This window comes from Astatotilapia calliptera, chromosome 3 (genome assembly GCF_964374335.1).
Source record: "Astatotilapia calliptera chromosome 3, fAstCal68.1, whole genome shotgun sequence".
NCBI classification, from domain to species: Eukaryota; Metazoa; Chordata; class Actinopteri; order Cichliformes; family Cichlidae; genus Astatotilapia; species Astatotilapia calliptera.
In genome coordinates, this window is record NC_137424.1 from 24,611,989 (window position 1) to 24,634,018 (window position 22,030).

Below are 22,030 nucleotides of genomic sequence, written 5' to 3' on the forward strand. Positions count from 1 at the left end.
GAGCCACAGGCACTGGTGTGGTGTAAGTGCCCTCAGCCAGCAGCCACAGGCCCTGGTGTGGTGTAAGTGGCCTCAGCCAGCAGCCACAGGCCCTGGTGTGGTGTAAGTGGCCTCAGCCAGCAGCCACAGGCCATGGTGTGGTGTAAGTGGCCTCAGCCAGCAGCCACAGGCCCTGGTGTGGTGTAAGTGGCCTCAGCCAGTGCCACAGGCCCTGGTGTGGTGTAAGTGGCCTGAGCAAGAGTCACAGACCCTGGTGTGGTGTAATTGGCCTCAATAGCAACTAATGCCCTGGTGTGGTGTAGGTGGCCTCAGCCAGCAGCCACAGGCCCTGGTGTGGTGTAAGTGGCCTCAGCCAGCAGCCCCAGGCCCTGGTGTGGTGTAAGTGGCCTGAGCAAGAGCCACAGACCCTGGTGTGGTGTAATTGGCCTCAATAGCAACTAATGCCCTGGTGTGGTGTAAGTGGCCTCAGCCCGCAGCCACAGGCCCTGGTGTGGTGTAAGTGGCCTCATCCAGCAGCCACAGGCCCTGATGTGGTGTAAGTGGCCCCAGCCGGTCACTCAGGCCCTGGTGTGGTGTAGGTGGCATCAGCTAGCAGCACAAGACATTGGAAAACAGCCAAAAGCAATGTCGTTAATGTGCCCTCATTAATGGGCAGCTGCTTTTGGTCTTTTAATACACCCCTTCTCTGGATCAAAAGCGGTTCAATGACATGAAAATGAAAGGCTTATAGCACCAGGTATTCCCAGGCAGTCTCCCATCCAAGTACTAACCAAGCCCAGCCCTGCTTAGCTTCCGAGATTAGACGAGGTCGGGCGTGCTCAGGGTGGTATTGCCGTAAGCTGCTGGCCCCAGCACAATGTCTCAATTTATGGATTCAACTGATTAGGTGGCAAGTACCTGAAGTTACGAAGACAATCCTTTAACCATACCTGCATGTTTGCATAATACCCTAACCCAAAGGCTCAGTTTAGCATTTATCTAACAGCACAGGCCCTGGATTGTTGAAGATGGCCTCAGGAACCAGCACAGGGCCTGGTGTGTTGTACATGGCCACAGCAAGAAGCACAGGGCCTGGTTTGGTGAAGATGGCCTCGGCGAGAAGCGCAGGGCCTGGTGTGATGTGAGTGGCCTGAGCAAGAGCCACAGGCCCTGGTGTGGTGTAAGTGGCCTCAGCCAGAAGCCACAGGCACTGGTGTGGTGTAAGTGGCCTCAGCCAGCAGCCACAGGCCCTGGTGTGGTGTAAGTGGCCTCAGCCAGCAGCCACAGGCCCTGGTGTGGTGTAAGTGGCCTCAGCCAGCAGCCACAGGCCCTGGTGTGGTGTAAGTGGCCTCAGCCAGCAGCCACAGGCCCTGGTGTGGTGTAAGTGGCCTCAGCCAGAAGCCACAGGCACTGGTGTGGTGTAAGTGGCCTCAGCCAGCAGCCACAGGCCCTGGTGTGGTGTAATTGGACTCACTAGCAACTAAGGCCCTGGTGTGGTGTAAGTGGCCTCAGCCAGCAGCCACAGGCCCTGGTGTGGTGTAAGTGTTCTCAGCCAGTGCCACAGGCCCTGGTGTGGTGTAAGGGGCCTCAATAGCAACTAATGCCCTGGTGTGGTGTAAGTGGCCTCAGCCAGCAGCCACAGGCACTGGTGTGGTGTAAGTGCCCTCAACAAGATGCCACAGGCCCTGGTGTGGTGTAAGTGGCCTCAGCCAGCAGCCACAGGCCCTGGTGTGGTGTAAGTGGCCTCAGCCAGCAGCCACAGGTCCTGGTGTGGTGTAAGTGGCCCAAGCAAGAGCCACAGGCCCTGGTGTGGTGTAAGTGGCCTCAGCCAGAAGCCACAGGCACTGGTGTGGTGTAAGTGCCCTCAGCCAGCAGCCACAGGCCCTGGTGTGGTGTAAGTGACCTCAGCCAGCAGCCACAGGCCCTGGTGTGGTGTAAGTGGCCTCAGCCAGCAGCCACAGGCCCTGGTGTGGTGTAAGTGGCCTCAGCCAGTGCCACAGGCACTGGTGTGGTGTAAGTGGCCTGAGCAAGAGTCACAGACCCTGGTGTGGTGTAATTGGCCTCAATAGCAACTAATGCCCTGGTGTGGTGTAGGTGGCCTCAGCCAGCAGCCACAGGCCCTGGTGTGGTGTAAGTGGCCTCAGCCAGTGCCACAGGCCCTGGTGTGGTGTAAGTGGCCTGAGCAAGAGCCACAGACCCTCGTGTGGTGTAATTGGCCTCAATAGCAACTAATGCCCTGGTGTGGTGTAAGTGGCCTCAGCCAGCAGCCACAGGCCCTGGTGTGGTGTAAGTGGCCTCAGAAGCAAATAAGGCCGTATTGTGGTGTATGTGGCCTCAGCCAGGAGCCACAGGCCCTGGTGTGGTGTAAGTGGCCTGAGCAAGAGCCACAGACCCTGGTGTGGTGTAAGTGGCCTCAGCCAGCAGCCACAGGCCTTGGTGTGGTGTAAGTCGCCTCAGCCAGAAGCCACAGGCACTGGTGTGGTGTAAGTGGCCTCAGCCAGCAGCCACAGGCCCTGGTGTGGTGTAATTGGCCTCAAAAGCAACTAAGGCCCTGGTGTGGTGTAAGTGGCCTCATCCAGAGCCACAGGCCCTGGTGTGGTGTAAGTGGCCTCAGAAGCAAATAAGGCCGTGGTGTGGTGTAAGTGGCCTCAGCCAGAAGCCACAGGCACTGGTGTGGTGTAAGTGGCCTCAGCCAGCAGCCACAGGCCCTGGTGTGGTGTAAGTGACTTCAGCCAGTGCCACAGGCCCTGGTGTGGTGTAAGTGGCCTGAGCAAGAGCCACCGACCCTGGTGTGGTGTAATTGGCCTCAATAGCAACTAATGCCCTGGTCTGGTGTAGGTGGCCTCAGCCAGCAGCCACAGGCCCTGGTGTGGTGTAAGTGGCCTCAGCCAGTGCCACAGGCCCTGGTGTGGTGTAAGGGGCCTCAATAGCAACTAATGCCCTGGTGTGGTGTAAGTGGCCTCAGCCAACAGCCACAGGCACTGGTGTGGTGTAAGTGCCCTCAGCCAGCAGCCATAGGCCCTGGTGTGGTGTAAGTGGCCTCAGCCAGCAGCCACAGGCCCTGGTGTGGTGTAAGTGGCCTGAGCAAGAGCCACAGGCACTGGTGTGGTGTAAGTGCCCTCAGCCAGCAGCCACAGGCCCTGGTGTGGTGTAAGTGGCCTCAGCCAGCAGCCACAGGCCCTGGTGTGGTGTAAGTGGCCTCAGCCAGCAGCCACAGGCCATGGTGTGGTGTAAGTGGCCTCAGCCAGCAGCCACAGGCCCTGGTGTGGTGTAAGTGGCCTCAGCCAGTGCCACAGGCCCTGGTGTGGTGTAAGTGGCCTGAGCAAGAGTCACAGACCCTGGTGTGGTGTAATTGGCCTCAATAGCAACTAATGCCCTGGTGTGGTGTAGGTGGCCTCAGCCAGCAGCCACAGGCCCTGGTGTGGTGTAAGTGGCCTCAGCCAGCAGCCCCAGGCCCTGGTGTGGTGTAAGTGGCCTGAGCAAGAGCCACAGACCCTGGTGTGGTGTAATTGGCCTCAATAGCAACTAATGCCCTGGTGTGGTGTAAGTGGCCTCAGCCCGCAGCCACAGGCCCTGGTGTGGTGTAAGTGGCCTCATCCAGCAGCCACAGGCCCTGATGTGGTGTAAGTGGCCCCAGCCGGTCACTCAGGCCCTGGTGTGGTGTAGGTGGCATCAGCTAGCAGCACAAGACATTGGAAAACAGCCAAAAGCAATGTCGTTAATGTGCCCTCATTAATGGGCAGCTGCTTTTGGTCTTTTAATACACCCCTTCTCTGGATCAAAAGCGGTTCAATGACATGAAAATGAAAGGCTTATAGCACCAGGTATTCCCAGGCAGTCTCCCATCCAAGTACTAACCAAGCCCAGCCCTGCTTAGCTTCCGAGATTAGACGAGGTCGGGCGTGCTCAGGGTGGTATTGCCGTAAGCTGCTGGCCCCAGCACAATGTCTCAATTTATGGATTCAACTGATTAGGTGGCAAGTACCTGAAGTTACGAAGACAATCCTTTAACCATACCTGCATGTTTGCATAATACCCTAACCCAAAGGCTCAGTTTAGCATTTATCTAACAGCACAGGCCCTGGATTGTTGAAGATGGCCTCAGGAACCAGCACAGGGCCTGGTGTGTTGTACATGGCCACAGCAAGAAGCACAGGGCCTGGTTTGGTGAAGATGGCCTCGGCGAGAAGCGCAGGGCCTGGTGTGATGTGAGTGGCCTGAGCAAGAGCCACAGGCCCTGGTGTGGTGTAAGTGGCCTCAGCCAGAAGCCACAGGCACTGGTGTGGTGTAAGTGGCCTCAGCCAGCAGCCACAGGCCCTGGTGTGGTGTAAGTGGCCTCAGCCAGCAGCCACAGGCCCTGGTGTGGTGTAAGTGGCCTCAGCCAGCAGCCACAGGCCCTGGTGTGGTGTAAGTGGCCTCAGCCAGCAGCCACAGGCCCTGGTGTTGTGTAAGTGGCCTCAGCCAGCAGCCACAGGCCCTGGTGTGGTGTAAGTGGCCTCAGCCAGAGCCACAGGCCCTGGTATAGTGTAAGTGGCCTCAACCAGTGCCACAGGCCCTGGTGGGGTGTAAGTGGCCTGAGCAAGAGCCACAGACCCTGGTGTGGTGTAATTGGCCTCAATAGCAACTAATGCCCTGGTGTGGTGTAGGTGGCCTCAGCCAGCAGCCACAGGCCCTGGTGTGGTGTAAGTGGCCTCAGCCAGTGCCACAGGCCCTGGTGTGGTGTAAGGGGCCTCAATAGCAACTAATGCCCTGGTGTGGTGTAGGTGGCCTCAGCCAGCAGCCACAGGCCCTGGTGTGGTGTAAGTGGCCTCAGCCAGTGCCAAAGGCCCTGATGTGGTGTAAGTGGCCTCAATAGCAACTAATGCCCTGGTGTGGTGTAAGTGGCCTCAGCCAGCAGCCACAGGCACTGGTGTGGTGTAAGTGGCCTCAGCCAGCAGCCACAGGCCCTGGTGTGGTGTAAGTGGCCTCAGCCAGCAGCCACAGGCCCTGGTGTGGTGTAAGTGGCCTGAGCCAGCAGCCACAGGCCCTGGTGTGGTGTATGTGGCCTCAGCCAGAAGCCACAGGCACTGGTGTGGTGTAAGTGCCCTCAGCCAGCAGCCACAGGCCCTGGTGTGGTGTAAGTGACCTCAGCCAGCAGCCACAGGCCCTGGTGTGGTGTAAGTGGCCTCAGCCAGCAGCCACAGGCCCTGGTGTGGTGTAAGTGGCCTCAGCCAGTGCCACAGGCCCTGGTGTGGTGTAAGTGGCCTGAGCAAGAGTCACAGACCCTGGTGTGGTGTAATTGGCCTCAATAGCAACTAATGCCCTGGTGTGGTGTAGGTGGCCTCAGCCAGCAGCCACAGGCCCTGGTGTGGTGTAAGTGGCCTCAGCCAGTGCCACAGGCCCTGGTGTGGTGTAAGTGGCCTGAGCAAGAGCCACAGGCCCTGGTGTGGTGTAAGTGGCCTCAGCCAGCAGCCACAGGCCCTGGTGTGGTGTAAGTGGCCTGAGCAAGAGCCACAGGCCCTGGTGTGGTGTAAGTGGCCTCAGCCAGAAGCCACAGGCACTGGTGTGGTGTAAGTGCCCTCAGCCAGCAGCCACAGGCCCTGGTGTGGTGTAAGTGGCCTCAGCCAGTGCCACAGGCCCTGGTGTGGTGTAAGGGGCCTCAATAGCAACTAATGCCCTGGTGTGGTGTAAGTGGCCTCAGCCAGCAGCCACAGGCCATGGTGTGGTGTAAGTGGCCTCAGCCAGCAGCCACAGGCCATGGTGTGGTGTAAGTGGCCTCAGCCAGCAGCCACAGGCCCTGGTGTGGTGTAAGTGGCCTCAGCCAGTGCCACAGGCCCTGGTGTGGTGTAAGTGGCCTGAGCAAGAGTCACAGACCCTGGTGTGGTGTAATTGGCCTCAATAGCAACTAATGCCCTGGTGTGGTGTAGGTGGCCTCAGCCAGCAGCCACAGGCCCTGGTGTGGTGTAAGTGGCCTCAGCCAGCAGCCCCAGGCCCTGGTGTGGTGTAAGTGGCCTGAGCAAGAGCCACAGACCCTGGTGTGGTGTAATTGGCCTCAATAGCAACTAATGCCCTGGTGTGGTGTAAGTGGCCTCAGCCAGTGCCAGAGGCCCTGGTGGGGTGTAAGTGGCCTGAGCAAGAGCCACAGACCCTGGTGTGGTGTAGGTGGCCTCAGCCAGCAGCCACAGGCCCTGGTGTGGTGTAAGTGGCCTCAGCCAGTGCCACAGGCCCTGGTGTGGTGTAAGGGGCCTCAATAGCAACTAATGCCCTGGTGTGGTGTAGGTGGCCTCAGCCAGCAGCCACAGGCCCTGGTGTGGTGTAAGTGGCCTCAGCCAGTGCCAAAGGCCCTGATGTGGTGTAAGTGGCCTCAATAGCAACTAATGCCCTGGTGTGGTGTAAGTGGCCTCAGCCAGCAGCCACAGGCACTGGTGTGGTGTAAGTGGCCTCAGCCAGCAGCCACAGGCCCTGGTGTGGTGTAAGTGGCCTCAGCCAGCAGCCACAGGCCCTGGTGTGGTGTAAGTGGCCTGAGCCAGCAGCCACAGGCCCTGGTGTGGTGTATGTGGCCTCAGCCAGAAGCCACAGGCACTGGTGTGGTGTAAGTGCCCTCAGCCAGCAGCCACAGGCCCTGGTGTGGTGTAAGTGACCTCAGCCAGCAGCCACAGGCCCTGGTGTGGTGTAAGTGGCCTCAGCCAGCAGCCACAGGCCCTGGTGTGGTGTAAGTGGCCTCAGCCAGTGCCACAGGCCCTGGTGTGGTGTAAGTGGCCTGAGCAAGAGTCACAGACCCTGGTGTGGTGTAATTGGCCTCAATAGCAACTAATGCCCTGGTGTGGTGTAGGTGGCCTCAGCCAGCAGCCACAGGCCCTGGTGTGGTGTAAGTGGCCTCAGCCAGTGCCACAGGCCCTGGTGTGGTGTAAGGGGCCTCAATAGCAACTAATGCCCTGGTGTGGTGTAAGTGGCCTCAGCCAGCAGCCACAGGCACTGGTGTGGTGTAAGTGCCCTCAGCCAGCAGCCACAGGCCCTGGTGTGGTGTAAGTGACCTCAGCCAGCAGCCACAGGCCCTGATGTGGTGTAAGTGGCCCCAGCCGGTCACTCAGGCCCTGGTGTGGTGTAGGTGGCATCAGCTAGCAGCACAAGACATTGGAAAAGAGCCAAAAGCAATGTCGTTAATGTGCCCTCATTAATGGGCAGCTGCTTTTGGTCTTTTAATACACCCCTTCTCTGGATCAAAAGCGGTTCAATGACATGAAAATGAAAGGCTTACAGCACCAGGTATTCCCAGGTAGTCTCCCATCCAAGTACTAACCAAGCCCAGCCCTGCTTAGCTTCCGAGATCAGACGAGGTCGGGCGTGCTCAGGGTGGTATGGCCGTAAGCTGCTGGCCCCAGCACAATGTCTCAATTTATGGATTCAACTGATTAGGTGGCAAGTACCTGAAGTTACGAAGACAATCCTTTAACCATACCTGCATGTTTGCATAATACCCTAACCCAAAGGCTCAGTTTAGCATTTATCTAACAGCACAGGCCCTGGATTGTTGAAGATGGCCTCAGGAACCAGCACAGGGCCTGGTGTGTTGTACATGGCCACAGCTAGCAGCACAGGGCCTGGTTTGGTGAAGATGGCCTCGGCCAGAAGCGCAGGGCCTGGTGTGATGTGAGTGGCCTGAGCAAGAGCCACAGGCCCTGGTGTGGTGCAAGTGGCCTCAGCCAGAAGCCACAGGCACTGGTGTGGTGTAAGTGGCCTCAGCCAGCAGCCACAGGCCCTGGTGTGGTGTAAGTGGCCTCAGCCAGCAGCCACAGGCCCTGGTGTGGTGTAAGTGGCCTCAGCCAGAGCCACAGGCCCTGGTGTGGTGTAAGTGGCCTCAGCCAGCAGCCACAGGCCCTGGTGTGGTGTAAGTGGCCTCAGCCAGAGCCACAGGCCCTGGTGTAGTTTAAGTGGCCACACCTAGTGCCACAGGCCTTGGTGTGGTGTAAGTGGCCTGAGCAAGAGCCACAGACCCTGGTGTGGTGTAATTGGCCTCAATAGCAACTAATGCCCTGGTGTGGTGTAGGTGGCCTCAGCCAGAGCCACAGGCCCTGGTGTGGTGTAAGTGGCCTCAGCCAGTGCCACAGGCCCTGGTGTGGTGTAAGGGGCCTCAATAGCAACTAATGCCCTGGTGTGGTGTAAGTGGCCTCAGCCAGCAGCCACAGGCCCTGGTGTGGTGTAAGTGGCCTCAGCCAGCAGCCACAGGCCCTGGTGTGGTGTAAGTGGCCTGAGCCAGCAGCCACAGGCCCTGGTGTGGTGTAAGTGGCCTCAGCCAGAAGCCACAGGCACTGGTGTGGTGTAAGTGCCCTCAGCCAGCAGCCACAGGCCCTGGTGTGGTGTAAGTGACCTCAGCCAGCAGCCACAGGCCCTGGTGTGGTGTAAGTGGCCTCAGCCAGCAGCCACAGGCCCTGGTGTGGTGTAAGTGGCCTCAGCCAGTGCCACAGGCCCTGGTGTGGTGTAAGTGGCCTGAGCAAGAGTCACAGACCCTGGTGTGGTGTAATTGGCCTCAATAGCAACTAATGCCCTGGTGTGGTGTAGGTGGCCTCAGCCAGCAGCCACAGGCCCTGGTGTGGTGTAAGTGGCCTCAGCCAGTGCCACAGGCCCTGGTGTGGTGTAAGTGGCCTGAGCAAGAGCCACAGGCCCTGGTGTGGTGTAAGTGGCCTCAGCCAGCAGCCACAGGCCCTGGTGTGGTGTAAGTGGCCTGAGCAAGAGCCACAGGCCCTGGTGTGGTGTAAGTGGCCTCAGCCAGAAGCCACAGGCACTGGTGTGGTGTAAGTGCCCTCAGCCAGCAGCCACAGGCCCTGGTGTGGTGTAAGTGGCCTCAGCCAGTGCCACAGGCCCTGGTGTGGTGTAAGGGGCCTCAATAGCAACTGATGCCCTGGTGTGGTGTAAGTGGCCTCAGCCAACAGCCACAGGCACTGGTGTGGTGTAAGTGCCCTCAGCCAGCAGCCATAGGCCCTGGTGTGGTGTAAGTGGCCTCAGCCAGCAGCCACAGGCCCTGGTGTGGTGTAAGTGGCCTCATCCAGCAGCCACAGGCCCTGATGTGGTGTAAGTGGCCCCAGCCGGTCACTCAGGCCCTGGTGTGGTGTAGGTGGCATCAGCTAGCAGCACAAGACATTGGAAAACAGCCAAAAGCAATGTCGTTAATGTGCCCTCATTAATGGGCAGCTGCTTTTGGTCTTTTAATACACCCCTTCTCTGGATCAAAAGCGGTTCAATGACATGAAAATGAAAGGCTTATAGCACCAGGTATTCCCAGGCAGTCTCCCATCCAATTACTAACCAAGCCCAGCCCTGCTTAGCTTCCGAGATTAGACGAGGTCGGGCGTGCTCAGGGTGGTATGGCCGTAAGCTACTGGCCCCAGCACAATGTCTCAATTTATGGATTCAACTGATTAGGTGGCAAGTACCTGAAGTTACGAAGACAATCCTTTAACCATACCTGCATGTTTGCATAATACCCTAACCCAAAGGCTCAGTTTAGCATTTATCTAACAGCACAGGCCCTGGATTGTTGAAGATGGCCTCAGGAACCAGCACAGGGCCTGGTGTGTTGTACATGGCCACAGGAAGAAGCACAGGGCCTGGTTTGGTGAAGATGGCCTCGGCGAGAAGCGCAGGGCCTGGTGTGATGTGACTGGCCTGAGCAAGAGCCACAGGCCCTGGTGTGGTGTAAGTGGCCTCAGCCAGAAGCCACAGGCACTGGTGTGGTGTAAGTGGCCTCAGCCAGCAGCCACAGGCCCTGGTGTGGTGTAAGTGGCCTCAGCCAGCAGCCACAGGCCCTGGTGTGGTGTAAGTGGCCTCAGCCAGCAGCCACAGGCCCTGGTGTGGTGTAAGTGGCCTCAGCCAGCAGCCACAGGCCCTGGTGTGGTGTAAGTGGCCTCAGCCAGCAGCCACAGGCCCTGGTGTGGTGTAAGTGGCCTCAGCCAGAGCCACAGGCCCTGGTATAGTGTAAGTGGCCTCAACCAGTGCCACAGGCCCTGGTGGGGTGTAAGTGGCCTGAGCAAGAGCCACAGACCCTGGTGTGGTGTAATTGGCCTCAATAGCAACTAATGCCCTGGTGTGGTGTAGGTGGCCTCAGCCAGCAGCCACAGGCCCTGGTGTGGTGTAAGTGGCCTCAGCCAGTGCCACAGGCCCTGGTGTGGTGTAAGTGGCCCCAGCCGGTCACTCAGGCCCTGGTGTGGTGTAGGTGGCATCAGCTAGCAGCACAAGACATTGGAAAACAGCCAAAAGCAATGTCGTTAATGTGCCCTCATTAATGGGCAGCTGCTTTTGGTCTTTTAATACACCCCTTCTCTGGATCAAAAGCGGTTCAATGACATGAAAATGAAAGGCTTACAGCACCAGGTATTCCCAGGTAGTCTCCCATCCAAGTACTAACCAAGCCCAGCCCTGCTTAGCTTCCGAGATCAGACGAGGTCGGGCGTGCTCAGGGTGGTATGGCCGTAAGCTGCTGGCCCCAGCACAATGTCTCAATTTATGGATTCAACTGATTAGGTGGCAAGTACCTGAAGTTACGAAGACAATCCTTTAACCATACCTGCATGTTTGCATAATACCCTAACCCAAAGGCTCAGTTTAGCATTTATCTAACAGCACAGGCCCTGGATTGTTGAAGATGGCCTCAGGAACCAGCACAGGGCCTGGTGTGTTGTACATGGCCACAGCTAGCAGCACAGGGCCTGGTTTGGTGAAGATGGCCTCGGCCAGAAGCGCAGGGCCTGGTGTGATGTGAGTGGCCTGAGCAAGAGCCACAGGCCCTGGTGTGGTGTAAGTGGCCTCAGCCAGAAGCCACAGGCACTGGTGTGGTGTAAGTGCCCTCAGCCAGCAGCCACAGGCCCTGGTGTGGTGTAAGTGACCTCAGCCAGCAGCCACAGGCCCTGATGTGGTGTAAGTGGCCCCAGCCGGTCACTCAGGCCCTGGTGTAGTGTAGGTGGCATCAGCTAGCAGCACAAGACATTGGAAAAGAGCCAAAAGCAATGTCGTTAATGTGCCCTCATTAATGGGCAGCTGCTTTTGGTCTTTTAATACACCCCTTCTCTGGATCAAAAGCGGTTCAATGACATGAAAATGAAAGGCTTACAGCACCAGGTATTCCCAGGTAGTCTCCCATCCAAATACTAACCAAGCCCAGCCCTGCTTAGCTTCCGAGATCAGACGAGGTCGGGCATGCTCAGGGTGGTATGGCCGTAAGCTGCTGGCCCCAGCACAATGTCTCAATTTATGGATTCAACTGATTAGGTGGCAAGTACCTGAAGTTACGAAGACAATCCTTTAACCATACCTGCATGTTTGCATAATACCCTAACCCAAAGGCTCAGTTTAGCATTTATCTAACAGCACAGGCCCTGGATTGTTGAAGATGGCCTCAGGAACCAGCACAGGGCCTGGTGTGTTGTACATGGCCACAGCTAGCAGCACAGGGCCTGGTTTGGTGAAGATGGCCTCGGCCAGAAGCGCAGGGCCTGGTGTGATGTGAGTGGCCTGAGCAAGAGCCACAGGCCCTGGTGTGGTGCAAGTGGCCTCAGCCAGAAGCCACAGGCACTGGTGTGGTGTAAGTGGCCTCAGCCAGCAGCCACAGGCCCTGGTGTGGTGTAGGTGGCCTCAGCCAGCAGCCACAGGCCCTGGTGTGGTGTAAGTGGCCTCAGCCAGCAGCCACAGGCCCTGATGTGGTGTAAGTGGCCTCAGCCGGTCACTCAGGCCCTGGTGTGGTGTAGGTGGCATCAGCTAGCAGCACAAGACATTGGAAAACAGCCAAAAGCAATGTCGTTAATGTGCCCTCATTAATGGGCAGCTGCTTTTGGTCTTTTAATACACCCCTTCTCTGGATCAAAAGCGGTTCAATGACATGAAAATGAAAGGCTTATAGCACCAGGTATTCCCAGGCAGTCTCCCATCCAAGTACTAACCAAGCCCAGCCCTGCTTAGCTTCCGAGATTAGACGAGGTCGGGCGTGCTCAGGGTGGTATGGCCGTAAGCTGCTGGCCCCAGCACAATGTCTCAATTTATGGATTCAAGTGATTAGGTGGCAAGTACCTGAAGTTACGAAGACAATCCTTTAACCATACCTGCATGTTTGCATAATACCCTAACCCAAAGGCTCAGTTTAGCATTTATCTAACAGCACAGGCCCTGGATTGTTGAAGATGGCCTCAGGAACCAGCACAGGGCCTGGTATGTTGTACATGGCCACAGCAAGAAGCACAGGGCCTGGTTTGGTGAAGATGGCCTCGGCGAGAAGCGCAGGGCCTGGTGTGATGTGACTGGCCTGAGCAAGAGCCACAGGCCCTGGTGTGGTGTAAGTGGCCTCAGCCAGAAGCCACAGGCACTGGTGTGGTGTAAGTGGCCTCAGCCAGCAGCCACAGGCCCTGGTGTGGTGTAAGTGGCCTCAGCCAGCAGCCACAGGCCCTGGTGTGGTGTAAGTGGCCTCAGCCAGCAGCCACAGGCCCTGGTGTGGTGTAAGTGGCCTCAGCCAGCAGCCACAGGCCCTGGTGTGGTGTAAGTGGCCTCAGCCAGAGCCACAGGCCCTGGTATAGTGTAAGTGGCCTCAACCAGTGCCACAGGCCCTGGTGGGGTGTAAGTGGCCTGAGCAAGAGCCACAGACCCTGGTGTGGTGTAATTGGCCTCAATAGCAACTAATGCCCTGGTGTGGTGTAGGTGGCCTCAACCAGTGCCACAGGCCCTGGTGGGGTGTAAGTGGCCTGAGCAAGAGCCACAGACCCTGGTGTGGTGTAATTGGCCTCAATAGCAACTAATGCCCTGGTGTGGTGTAGGTGGCCTCAGCCAGCAGCCACAGGCCCTGGTGTGGTGTAAGTGGCCTCAGCCAGTGCCACAGGCCCTGGTGTGGTGTAAGGGGCCTCAATAGCAACTAATGCCCTGGTGTGGTGTAGGTGGCCTCAGCCAGCAGCCACAGGCCCTGATGTGGTGTAAGTGGCCCCAGCCGGTCACTCAGGCCCTGGTGTGGTGTAGGTGGCATCAGCTAGCAGCACAAGACATTGGAAAAGAGCCAAAATCAATGTCGTTAATGTGCCCTCATTAATGGGCAGCTGCTTTTGGTCTTTTAATACACCCCTTCTCTGGATCAAAAGCGGTTCAATGACATGAAAATGAAAGGCTTACAGCACCAGGTATTCCCAGGTAGTCTCCCATCCAAGTACTAACCAAGCCCAGCCCTGCTTAGCTTCCGAGATCAGACGAGGTCGGGCGTGGTCAGGGTGGTATGGCCGTAAGCTGCTGGCCCCAGCACAATGTCTCAATTTATGGATTCAACTGATTAGGTGGCAAGTACCTGAAGTTACGAAGACAATCCTTTAACCATACCTGCATGTTTGCATAATACCCTAACCCAAAGGCTCAGTTTAGCATTTATCTAACAGCACAGGCCCTGGATTGTTGAAGATGGCCTCAGGAACCAGCACAGGGCCTGGTGTGTTGTACATGGCCACAGCTAGCAACACAGGGCCTGGTTTGGTGAAGATGGCCTCGGCCAGAAGCGCAGGGCCTGGTGTGATGTGAGTGGCCTGAGCAAGAGCCACAGGCCCTGGTGTGGTGTAAGTGGCCTCAGCCAGAAGCCACAGGCACTGGTGTGGTGTAAGTGGCCTCAGCCAGCAGCCACAGGCCCTGGTGTGGTGTAAGTGGCCTCAGCCAGCAGCCACAGGCCCTGGTGTGGTGTAAGTGGCCTCAGCCAGCAGCCACAGGCCCTGGTGTGGTGTAAGTGGCCTCAGCCAGCAGCCACAGGCCCTGGTGTGGTGTAAGTGGCCTCAGCCAGAGCCACAGGCCCTGGTGTAGTGTAAGTGGCCTCAGCCAGTGCCACAGGCCCTGGTGTGGTGTAAGTGGCCTGAGCAAGAGCCACAGACCCTGGTGTGGTGTAAGTGGCCTCAATAGCAACTAATGCCCTGGTGTGGTGTAGGTGGCCTCAGCCAGCAGCCACAGGCCCTGGTGTGGTGTAAGTGGCCTCAGCCAGTGCCACAGGCCCTGGTGTGGTGTAAGGGGCCTCAATAGCAACTAATGCCCTGGTGTGGTGTAAGTGGCCTCAGCCAGCAGCCACAGGCACTGGTGTGGTGTAAGTGGCCTCAGCCAGCAGCCACAGGCCCTGGTGTGGTGTAAGTGGCCTCAGCCAGCAGCCACAGGCCCTGGTGTGGTGTAAGTGGCCTGAGCCAGCAGCCACAGGCCCTGGTGTGGTGTAAGTGGCCTCAGCCAGAAGCCACAGGCACTGGTGTGGTGTAAGTGCCCTCAGCCAGCAGCCACAGGCCCTGGTGTGGTGTAAGTGACCTCAGCCAGCAGCCACAGGCCCTGGTGTGGTGTAAGTGGCCTCAGCCAGCAGCCACAGGCCCTGGTGTGGTGTAAGTGGCCTCAGCCAGTGCCACAGGCCCTGGTGTGGTGTAAGTGGCCTGAGCAAGAGTCACAGACCCTGGTGTGGTGTAATTGGCCTCAATAGCAACTAATGCCCTGGTGTGGTGTAGGTGGCCTCAGCCAGCAGTCACAGGCCCTGGTGTGGTGTAAGTGGCCTCAGCCAGTGCCACAGGCCCTGGTGTGGTGTAAGTGGCCTGAGCAAGAGCCACAGGCCCTGGTGTGGTGTAAGTGGCCTCAGCCAGCAGCCACAGGCCCTGGTGTGGTGTAGGTGGCCTGAGCAAGAGCCACAGGCCCTGGTGTGGTGTAAGTGGCCTCAGCCAGAAGCCACAGGCACTGGTGTGGTGTAAGTGCCCTCAGCCAGCAGCCACAGGCCCTGGTGTGGTGTAAGTGACCTCAGCCAGCAGCCACAGGCCCTGGTGTGGTGTAAGTGGCCTCAGCCAGCAGCCACAGGCCCTGGTGTGGTGTAAGTGGCCTCAGCCAGTGCCACAGGCCCTGGTGTGGTGTAAGTGGCCTGAGCAAGAGTCACAGACCCTGGTGTGGTGTAATTGGCCTCAATAGCAACTAATGCCCTGGTGTGGTGTAGGTGGCCTCAGCCTGCAGCCACAGGCCCTGATGTGGTGTAAGTGGCCCCAGCCGGTCACTCAGGCCCTGGTGTGGTGTAGGTGGCATCAGCTAGCAGCACAAGACATTGGAAAAGAGCCAAAATCAATGTCGTTAATGTGCCCTCATTAATGGGCAGCTGCTTTTGGTCTTTTAATACACCCCTTCTCTGGATCAAAAGCGGTTCAATGACATGAAAATGAAAGGCTTACAGCACCAGGTATTCCCAGGTAGTCTCCCATCCAAGTACTAACCAAGCCCAGCCCTGTTTAGCTTCCGAGATCAGACGAGGTCGGGCATGCTCAGGGTGGTATGGCCGTAAGCTGCTGGCCCCAGCACAATGTCTCAATTTATGGATTCAACTGATTAGGTGGCAAGTACCTGAAGTTACGAAGACAATCCTTTAACCATACCTGCATGTTTGCATAATACCCTAACCCAAAGGCTCAGTTTAGCATTTATCTAACAGCACAGGCCCTGGATTGTTGAAGATGGCCTCAGGAACCAGCACAGGGCCTGGTGTGTTGTACATGGCCACAGCTAGCAGCACAGGGCCTGGTTTGGTGAAGATGGCCTCGGCCAGAAGCGCAGGGCCTGGTGTGATGTGACTGGCCTGAGCAAGAGCCACAGGCCCTGGTGTGGTGTAAGTGGCCTCAGCCAGAAGCCACAGGCACTGGTGTGGTGTAAGTGGCCTCAGCCAGCAGCCACAGGCCCTGGTGTGGTGTAAGTGGCCTCAGCCAGCAGCCACAGGCCCTGGTGTGGTGTAAGTGGCCTCAGCCAGCAGCCACAGGCCCTGGTGTGGTGTAAGTGGCCTCAGCCAGCAGCCACAGGCCCTGGTGTGGTGTAAGTGGCCTCACCAGAGCCACAGGCCCTGGTATAGTGTAAGTGGCCTCAATAGCAACTAATGCCCTGGTGTGGTGTAGGTGGCCTCAGCCAGCAGCCACAGGCCCTGATGTGGTGTAAGTGGCCCCAGCCGGTCACTCAGGCCCTGGTGTGGTGTAGGTGGCATCAGCTAGCAGCACAAGACATTGGAAAAGAGCCAAAATCAATGTCGTTAATGTGCCCTCATTAATGGGCAGCTGCTTTTGGTCTTTTAATACACCCCTTCTCTGGATCAAAAGCGGTTCAATGACATGAAAATGAAAGGCTTACAGCACCAGGTATTCCCAGGTAGTCTCCCATCCAAGTACTAACCAAGCCCAGCCCTGCTTAGCTTCCGAGATCAGACGAGGTCGGGCATGCTCAGGGTGGTATGGCCGTAAGCTGCTGGCCCCAGCACAATGTCTCAATTTATGGATTCAACTGATTAGGTGGCAAGTACCTGAAGTTACGAAGACAATCCTTTAACCATACCTGCATGTTTGCATAATACCCTAACCCAAAGGCTCAGTTTAGCATTTATCTAACAGCACAGGCCCTGGATTGTTGAAGATGGCCTCAGGAACCAGCACAGGGCCTGGTGTGTTGTACATGGCCACAGCTAGCAACACAGGGCCTGGTTTGGTGAAGATGGCCTCGGCCAGAAGCGCAGGGCCTGGTGTGATGTGAGTGGCCTGAGCAAGAGCATCAGGCCCTGGTGTGGTGTAAGTGGCCTCAGCCAGAAGCCACAGGCACTGGTGTGGTGTAAGTGGCCTCAGCCAGCAGCCACAGGCCCTGGTGTGGTGTAAGTGGCCTCAGCCAGCAGCCACAGGCCCTGGTGTGGTGTAAGTGGCCTCAGCCAGCAGCCACAGGCCCTGGTGTGGTGTAAGTGGCCTCAGCCAGCAGCCACAGGCCCTGGTGTGGTGTAAGTGGCCTCAGCCAGAGCCACAGGCCCTGGTGTAGTGTAAGTGGCCTCAGCCAGTGCCACAGGCCCTGGTGTGGTGTAAGTGGCCTGAGCAAGAGCCACAGACCCTGGTGTGGTGTAAGTGGCCTCAATAGCAACTAATGCCCTGGTGTGGTGTAGGTGGCCTCAGCCAGCAGCCACAGGCCCTGGTGTGGTGTAAGTGGCCTCAGCCAGTGCCACAGGCCCTGGTGTGGTGTAAGGGGCCTCAATAGCAACTAATGCCCTGGTGTGGTGTAAGTGGCCTCAGCCAGCAGCCACAGGCACTGGTGTGGTGTAAGTGGCCTCAGCCAGCAGCCACAGGCCCTGGTGTGGTGTAAGTGGCCTCAGCCAGCAGCCACAGGCCCTGGTGTGGTGTAAGTGGCCTGAGCCAGCAGCCACAGGCCCTGGTGTGGTGTAAGTGGCCTCAGCCAGAAGCCACAGGCACTGGTGTGGTGTAAGTGCCCTCAGCCAGCAGCCACAGGCCCTGGTGTGGTGTAAGTGACCTCAGCCAGCAGCCACAGGCCCTGGTGTGGTGTAAGTGGCCTCAGCCAGCAGCCACAGGCCCTGGTGTCGTGTAAGTGGCCTCAGCCAGTGCCACAGGCCCTGGTGTGGTGTAAGTGGCCTGAGCAAGAGTCACAGACCCTGGTGTGGTGTAATTGGCCTCAATAGCAACTAATGCCCTGGTGTGGTGTAGGTGGCCTCAGCCAGCAGCCACAGGCCCTGGTGTGGTGTAAGTGGCCTCAGCAAGTGCCACAGGCCCTGGTGTGGTGTAAGTGGCCTGAGCAAGAGCCACAGGCCCTGGTGTGGTGTAAGTGGCCTCAGCCAGCAGCCACAGGCCCTGGTGTGGTGTAGGTGGCCTGAGCAAGAGCCACAGGCCCTGGTGTGGTGTAAGTGGCCTCAGCCAGAAGCCACAGGCACTGGTGTGGTGTAAGTGCCCTCAGCCAGCAGCCACAGGCCCTAGTGTGGTGTAAGTGACCTCAGCCAGCAGCCACAGGCCCTGGTGTGGTGTAAGTGGCCTCAGCCAGCAGCCACAGGCCCTGGTGTGGTGTAAGTGGCCTCAGCCAGTGCCACAGGCCCTGGTGTGGTGTAAGTGGCCTGAGCAAGAGTCACAGACCCTGGTGTGGTGTAATTGGCCTCAATAGCAACTAATGCCCTGGTGTGGTGTAGGTGGCCTCAGCCTGCAGCCACAGGCCCTGATGTGGTGTAAGTGGCCCCAGCCGGTCACTCAGGCCCTGGTGTGGTGTAGGTGGCATCAGCTAGCAGCACAAGACATTGGAAAAGAGCCAAAATCAATGTCGTTAATGTGCCCTCATTAATGGGCAGCTGCTTTTGGTCTTTTAATACACCCCTTCTCTGGATCAAAAGCGGTTCAATGACATGAAAATGAAAGGCTTACAGCACCAGGTATTCCCAGGTAGTCTCCCATCCAAGTACTAACCAAGCCCAGCCCTGTTTAGCTTCCGAGATCAGACGAGGTCGGGCATGCTCAGGGTGGTATGGCCGTAAGCTGCTGGCCCCAGCACAATGTCTCAATTTATGGATTCAACTGATTAGGTGGCAAGTACCTGAAGTTACGAAGACAATCCTTTAACCATACCTGCATGTTTGCATAATACCCTAACCCAAAGGCTCAGTTTAGCATTTATCTAACAGCACAGGCCCTGGATTGTTGAAGATGGCGTCAGGAACCAGCACAGGGCCTGGTGTGTTGTACATGGCCACAGCTAGCAGCACAGGGCCTGGTTTGGTGAAGATGGCCTCGGCCAGAAGCGCAGGGCCTGGTGTGATGTGACTGGCCTGAGCAAGAGCCACAGGCCCTGGTGTGGTGTAAGTGGCCTCAGCCAGAAGCCACAGGCACTGGTGTGGTGTAAGTGGCCTCAGCCAGCAGCCACAGGCCCTGGTGTGGTGTAAGTGGCCTCAGCCAGCAGCCACAGGCCCTGGTGTGGTGTAAGTGGCCTCAGCCAGCAGCCACAGGCCCTGGTGTGGTGTAAGTGGCCTCAGCCAGCAGCCACAGGCCCTGGTGTGGTGTAAGTGGCCTCAGCCAGAGCCACAGGCCCTGGTATAGTGTAAGTGGCCTCAACCAGTGCCACAGGCCCTGGTGTGGTGTAAGTGGCCTGAGCAAGAGCCACAGACCCTGGTGTGGTGTAATTGGCCTCAATAGCAACTAATGCCCTGGTGTGGTGTAGGTGGCCTCAGCCAGCAGCCACAGGCCCTGGTGTGGTGTAAGTGGCCTCAGCCAGTGCCACAGGCCCTGGTGTGGTGTAAGGGGCCTCAATAGCAACTAATGCCCTGGTGTGGTGTAGGTGGCCTCAGCCAGCAGCCACAGGCCCTGATGTGGTGTAAGTGGCCCCAGCCGGTCACTCAGGCCCTGGTGTGGTGTAGGTGGCATCAGCTAGCAGCACAAGACATTGGAAAAGAGCCAAAATCAATGTCGTTAATGTGCCCTCATTAATGGGCAGCTGCTTTTGGTCTTTTAATACACCCCTTCTCTGGATCAAAAGCGGTTCAATGACATGAAAATGAAAGGCTTACAGCACCAGGTATTCCCAGGTAGTCTCCCATCCAAGTACTAACCAAGCCCAGCCCTGCTTAGCTTCCGAGATCAGACGAGGTCGGGCATGCTCAGGGTGGTATGGCCGTAAGCTGCTGGCCCCAGCACAATGTCTCAATTTATGGATTCAACTGATTAGGTGGCAAGTACCTGAAGTTACGAAGACAATCCTTTAACCATACCTGCATGTTTGCATAATACCCTAACCCAAAGGCTCAGTTTAGCATTTATCTAACAGCACAGGCCCTGGATTGTTGAAGATGGCCTCAGGAACCAGCACAGGGCCTGGTGTGTTGTACATGGCCACAGCTAGCAACACAGGGCCTGGTTTGGTGAAGATGGCCTCGGCCAGAAGCGCAGGGCCTGGTGTGATGTGAGTGGCCTGAGCAAGAGCCACAGGCCCTGGTGTGGTGTAAGTGGCCTCAGCCAGAAGCCACAGGCACTGGTGTGGTGTAAGTGGCCTCAGCCAGCAGCCACAGGCCCTGGTGTGGTGTAAGTGGCCTCAGCCAGCAGCCACAGGCCCTGGTGTGGTGTAAGTGGCCTCAGCCAGCAGCCACAGGCCCTGGTGTGGTGTAAGTGGCCTCAGCCAGCAGCCACAGGCCCTGGTGTGGTGTAAGTGGCCTCAGCCAGAGCCACAGGCCCTGGTGTAGTGTAAGTGGCCTCAGCCAGTGCCACAGGCCCTGGTGTGGTGTAAGTGGCCTGAGCAAGAGCCACAGACCCTGGTGTGGTGTAAGTGGCCTCAATAGCAACTAATGCCCTGGTGTGGTGTAGGTGGCCTCAGCCAGCAGCCACAGGCCCTGGTGTGGTGTAAGTGGCCTCAGCCAGTGCCACAGGCCCTGGTGTGGTGTAAGGGGCCTCAATAGCAACTAATGCCCTGGTGTGGTGTAAGTGGCCTCAGCCAGCAGCCACAGGCACTGGTGTGGTGTAAGTGGCCTCAGCCAGCAGCCACAGGCCCTGGTGTGGTGTAAGTGGCCTCAGCCAGCAGCCACAGGCCCTGGTGTGGTGTAAGTGGCCTGAGCCAGCAGCCACAGGCCCTGGTGTGGTGTAAGTGGCCTTAGCCAGAAGCCACAGGCACTGGTGTGGTGTAAGTGCCCTCAGCCAGCAGCCACAGGCCCTGGTGTGGTGTAAGTGACCTCAGCCAGCAGCCACAGGCCCTGGTGTGGTGTAAGTGGCCTCAGCCAGCAGCCACAGGCCCTGGTGTGGTGTAAGTGGCCTCAGCCAGTGCCACAGGCCCTGGTGTGGTGTAAGTGGCCTGAGCAAGAGTCACAGACCCTGGTGTGGTGTAATTGGCCTCAATAGCAACTAATGCCCTGGTGTGGTGTAGGTGGCCTCAGCCAGCAGCCACAGGCCCTGGTGTGGTGTAAGTGACCTCAGCCAGCAGCCACAGGCCCTGGTGTGGTGTAAGTGGCCTCAGCCAGCAGCCACAGGCCCTGGTGTGGTGTAAGTGGCCTCAGCCAGTGCCACAGGCCCTGGTGTGGTGTAAGTGGCCTGAGCAAGAGCCACAGGCCCTGGTGTGGTGTAAGTGGCCTCAGCCAGCAGCCACAGGCCCTGGTGTGGTGTAGGTGGCCTGAGCAAGAGCCACAGGCCCTGGTGTGGTGTAAGTGGCCTCAGCCAGAAGCCACAGGCACTGGTGTGGTGTAAGTGCCCTCAGCCAGCAGCCACAGGCCCTGGTGTGGTGTAAGTGACCTCAGCCAGCAGCCACAGGCCCTGGTGTGGTGTAAGTGGCCTCAGCCAGCAGCCACAGGCCCTGGTGTGGTGTAAGTGGCCTCAGCCAGTGCCACAGGCCCTGGTGTGGTGTAAGTGGCCTGAGCAAGAGTCACAGACCCTGGTGTGGTGTAATTGGCCTCAATAGCAACTAATGCCCTGGTGTGGTGTAGGTGGCCTCAGCCTGCAGCCACAGGCCCTGATGTGGTGTAAGTGGCCCCAGCCGGTCACTCAGGCCCTGGTGTGGTGTAGGTGGCATCAGCTAGCAGCACAAGACATTGGAAAAGAGCCAAAATCAATGTCGTTAATGTGCCCTCATTAATGGGCAGCTGCTTTTGGTCTTTTAATACACCCCTTCTCTGGATCAAAAGCGGTTCAATGACATGAAAATGAAAGGCTTACAGCACCAGGTATTCCCAGGCGGTCTCCCATCCAAGTACTAACCAAGCCCAGCCCTGTTTAGCTTCCGAGATCAGACGAGGTCGGGCATGCTCAGGGTGGTATGGCCGTAAGCTGCTGGCCCCAGCACAATGTCTCAATTTATGGATTCAACTGATTAGGTGGCAAGTACCTGAAGTTACGAAGACAATCCTTTAACCATACCTGCATGTTTGCATAATACCCTAACCCAAAGGCTCAGTTTAGCATTTATCTAACAGCACAGGCCCTGGATTGTTGAAGATGGCCTCAGGAACGAGCACAGGGCCTGGTGTGTTGTACATGGCCACAGCTAGCAGCACAGGGCCTGGTTTGGTGAAGATGGCCTCGGCCAGAAGCGCAGGGCCTGGTGTGATGTGAGTGGCCTGAGCAAGAGCCACAGGCCCTGGTGTGGTGTAAGTGGCCTCAGCCATAAGCCACAGGCACTGGTGTGGTGTAAGTGGCCTCAGCCAGCAGCCACAGGCCCTGGTGTGGTGTAAGTGGCCTCAGCCAGCAGCCACAGGCCCTGGTGTGGTGTAAGTGGCCTCAGCCAGCAGCCACAGGCCCTGGTGTGGTGTAAGTGGCCTCAGCCAGCAGCCACAGGCCCTGGTGTGGTGTAAGTGGCC

At 57.8% G+C, this 22,030-nt stretch overlaps 9 non-coding genes and 4 pseudogenes across 9 annotated transcripts; all 13 read right to left on the bottom strand.

Annotated features, from left to right (window-relative positions):
* Nucleotides 1-721: 721 nt before the first annotated feature.
* LOC145427384 (5S ribosomal RNA) lies at nucleotides 722-840 on the bottom strand (annotated as a pseudogene).
* A 2,948-nt stretch (nucleotides 841-3,788) lies between these two features.
* On the bottom strand, nucleotides 3,789-3,907 carry LOC145427385 (5S ribosomal RNA; annotated as a pseudogene).
* Nucleotides 3,908-7,209: 3,302 nt separating this feature from the next.
* On the bottom strand, nucleotides 7,210-7,328 carry LOC145427851 (5S ribosomal RNA). The gene has a single exon (XR_013908393.1). It is a non-coding gene; the product is annotated as a 5S ribosomal RNA (ribosomal RNA).
* Nucleotides 7,329-9,213: 1,885 nt separating this feature from the next.
* On the bottom strand, nucleotides 9,214-9,332 carry LOC145427398 (5S ribosomal RNA; annotated as a pseudogene).
* Nucleotides 9,333-10,311: 979 nt separating this feature from the next.
* LOC145427852 (5S ribosomal RNA) lies at nucleotides 10,312-10,430 on the bottom strand. Its single transcript, XR_013908394.1, has one exon. It is a non-coding gene; the product is annotated as a 5S ribosomal RNA (ribosomal RNA).
* A 625-nt stretch (nucleotides 10,431-11,055) lies between these two features.
* LOC145427133 (5S ribosomal RNA) lies at nucleotides 11,056-11,174 on the bottom strand. Its single transcript, XR_013907857.1, has one exon. It is a non-coding gene; the product is annotated as a 5S ribosomal RNA (ribosomal RNA).
* A 665-nt stretch (nucleotides 11,175-11,839) lies between these two features.
* Nucleotides 11,840-11,958, bottom strand: LOC145427328 (5S ribosomal RNA; annotated as a pseudogene).
* A 1,133-nt stretch (nucleotides 11,959-13,091) lies between these two features.
* LOC145426957 (5S ribosomal RNA) lies at nucleotides 13,092-13,210 on the bottom strand. The gene has a single exon (XR_013907679.1). It is a non-coding gene; the product is annotated as a 5S ribosomal RNA (ribosomal RNA).
* Nucleotides 13,211-15,136: 1,926 nt separating this feature from the next.
* Nucleotides 15,137-15,255, bottom strand: LOC145426913 (5S ribosomal RNA). The gene has a single exon (XR_013907634.1). It is a non-coding gene; the product is annotated as a 5S ribosomal RNA (ribosomal RNA).
* An 821-nt stretch (nucleotides 15,256-16,076) lies between these two features.
* Nucleotides 16,077-16,195, bottom strand: LOC145426697 (5S ribosomal RNA). The gene has a single exon (XR_013907408.1). It is a non-coding gene; the product is annotated as a 5S ribosomal RNA (ribosomal RNA).
* A 1,926-nt stretch (nucleotides 16,196-18,121) lies between these two features.
* LOC145426914 (5S ribosomal RNA) lies at nucleotides 18,122-18,240 on the bottom strand. The gene has a single exon (XR_013907635.1). It is a non-coding gene; the product is annotated as a 5S ribosomal RNA (ribosomal RNA).
* Nucleotides 18,241-19,257: 1,017 nt separating this feature from the next.
* Nucleotides 19,258-19,376, bottom strand: LOC145426698 (5S ribosomal RNA). The gene has a single exon (XR_013907409.1). It is a non-coding gene; the product is annotated as a 5S ribosomal RNA (ribosomal RNA).
* Nucleotides 19,377-21,382: 2,006 nt separating this feature from the next.
* On the bottom strand, nucleotides 21,383-21,501 carry LOC145426562 (5S ribosomal RNA). The gene has a single exon (XR_013907272.1). It is a non-coding gene; the product is annotated as a 5S ribosomal RNA (ribosomal RNA).
* Nucleotides 21,502-22,030: the final 529 nt, after the last annotated feature.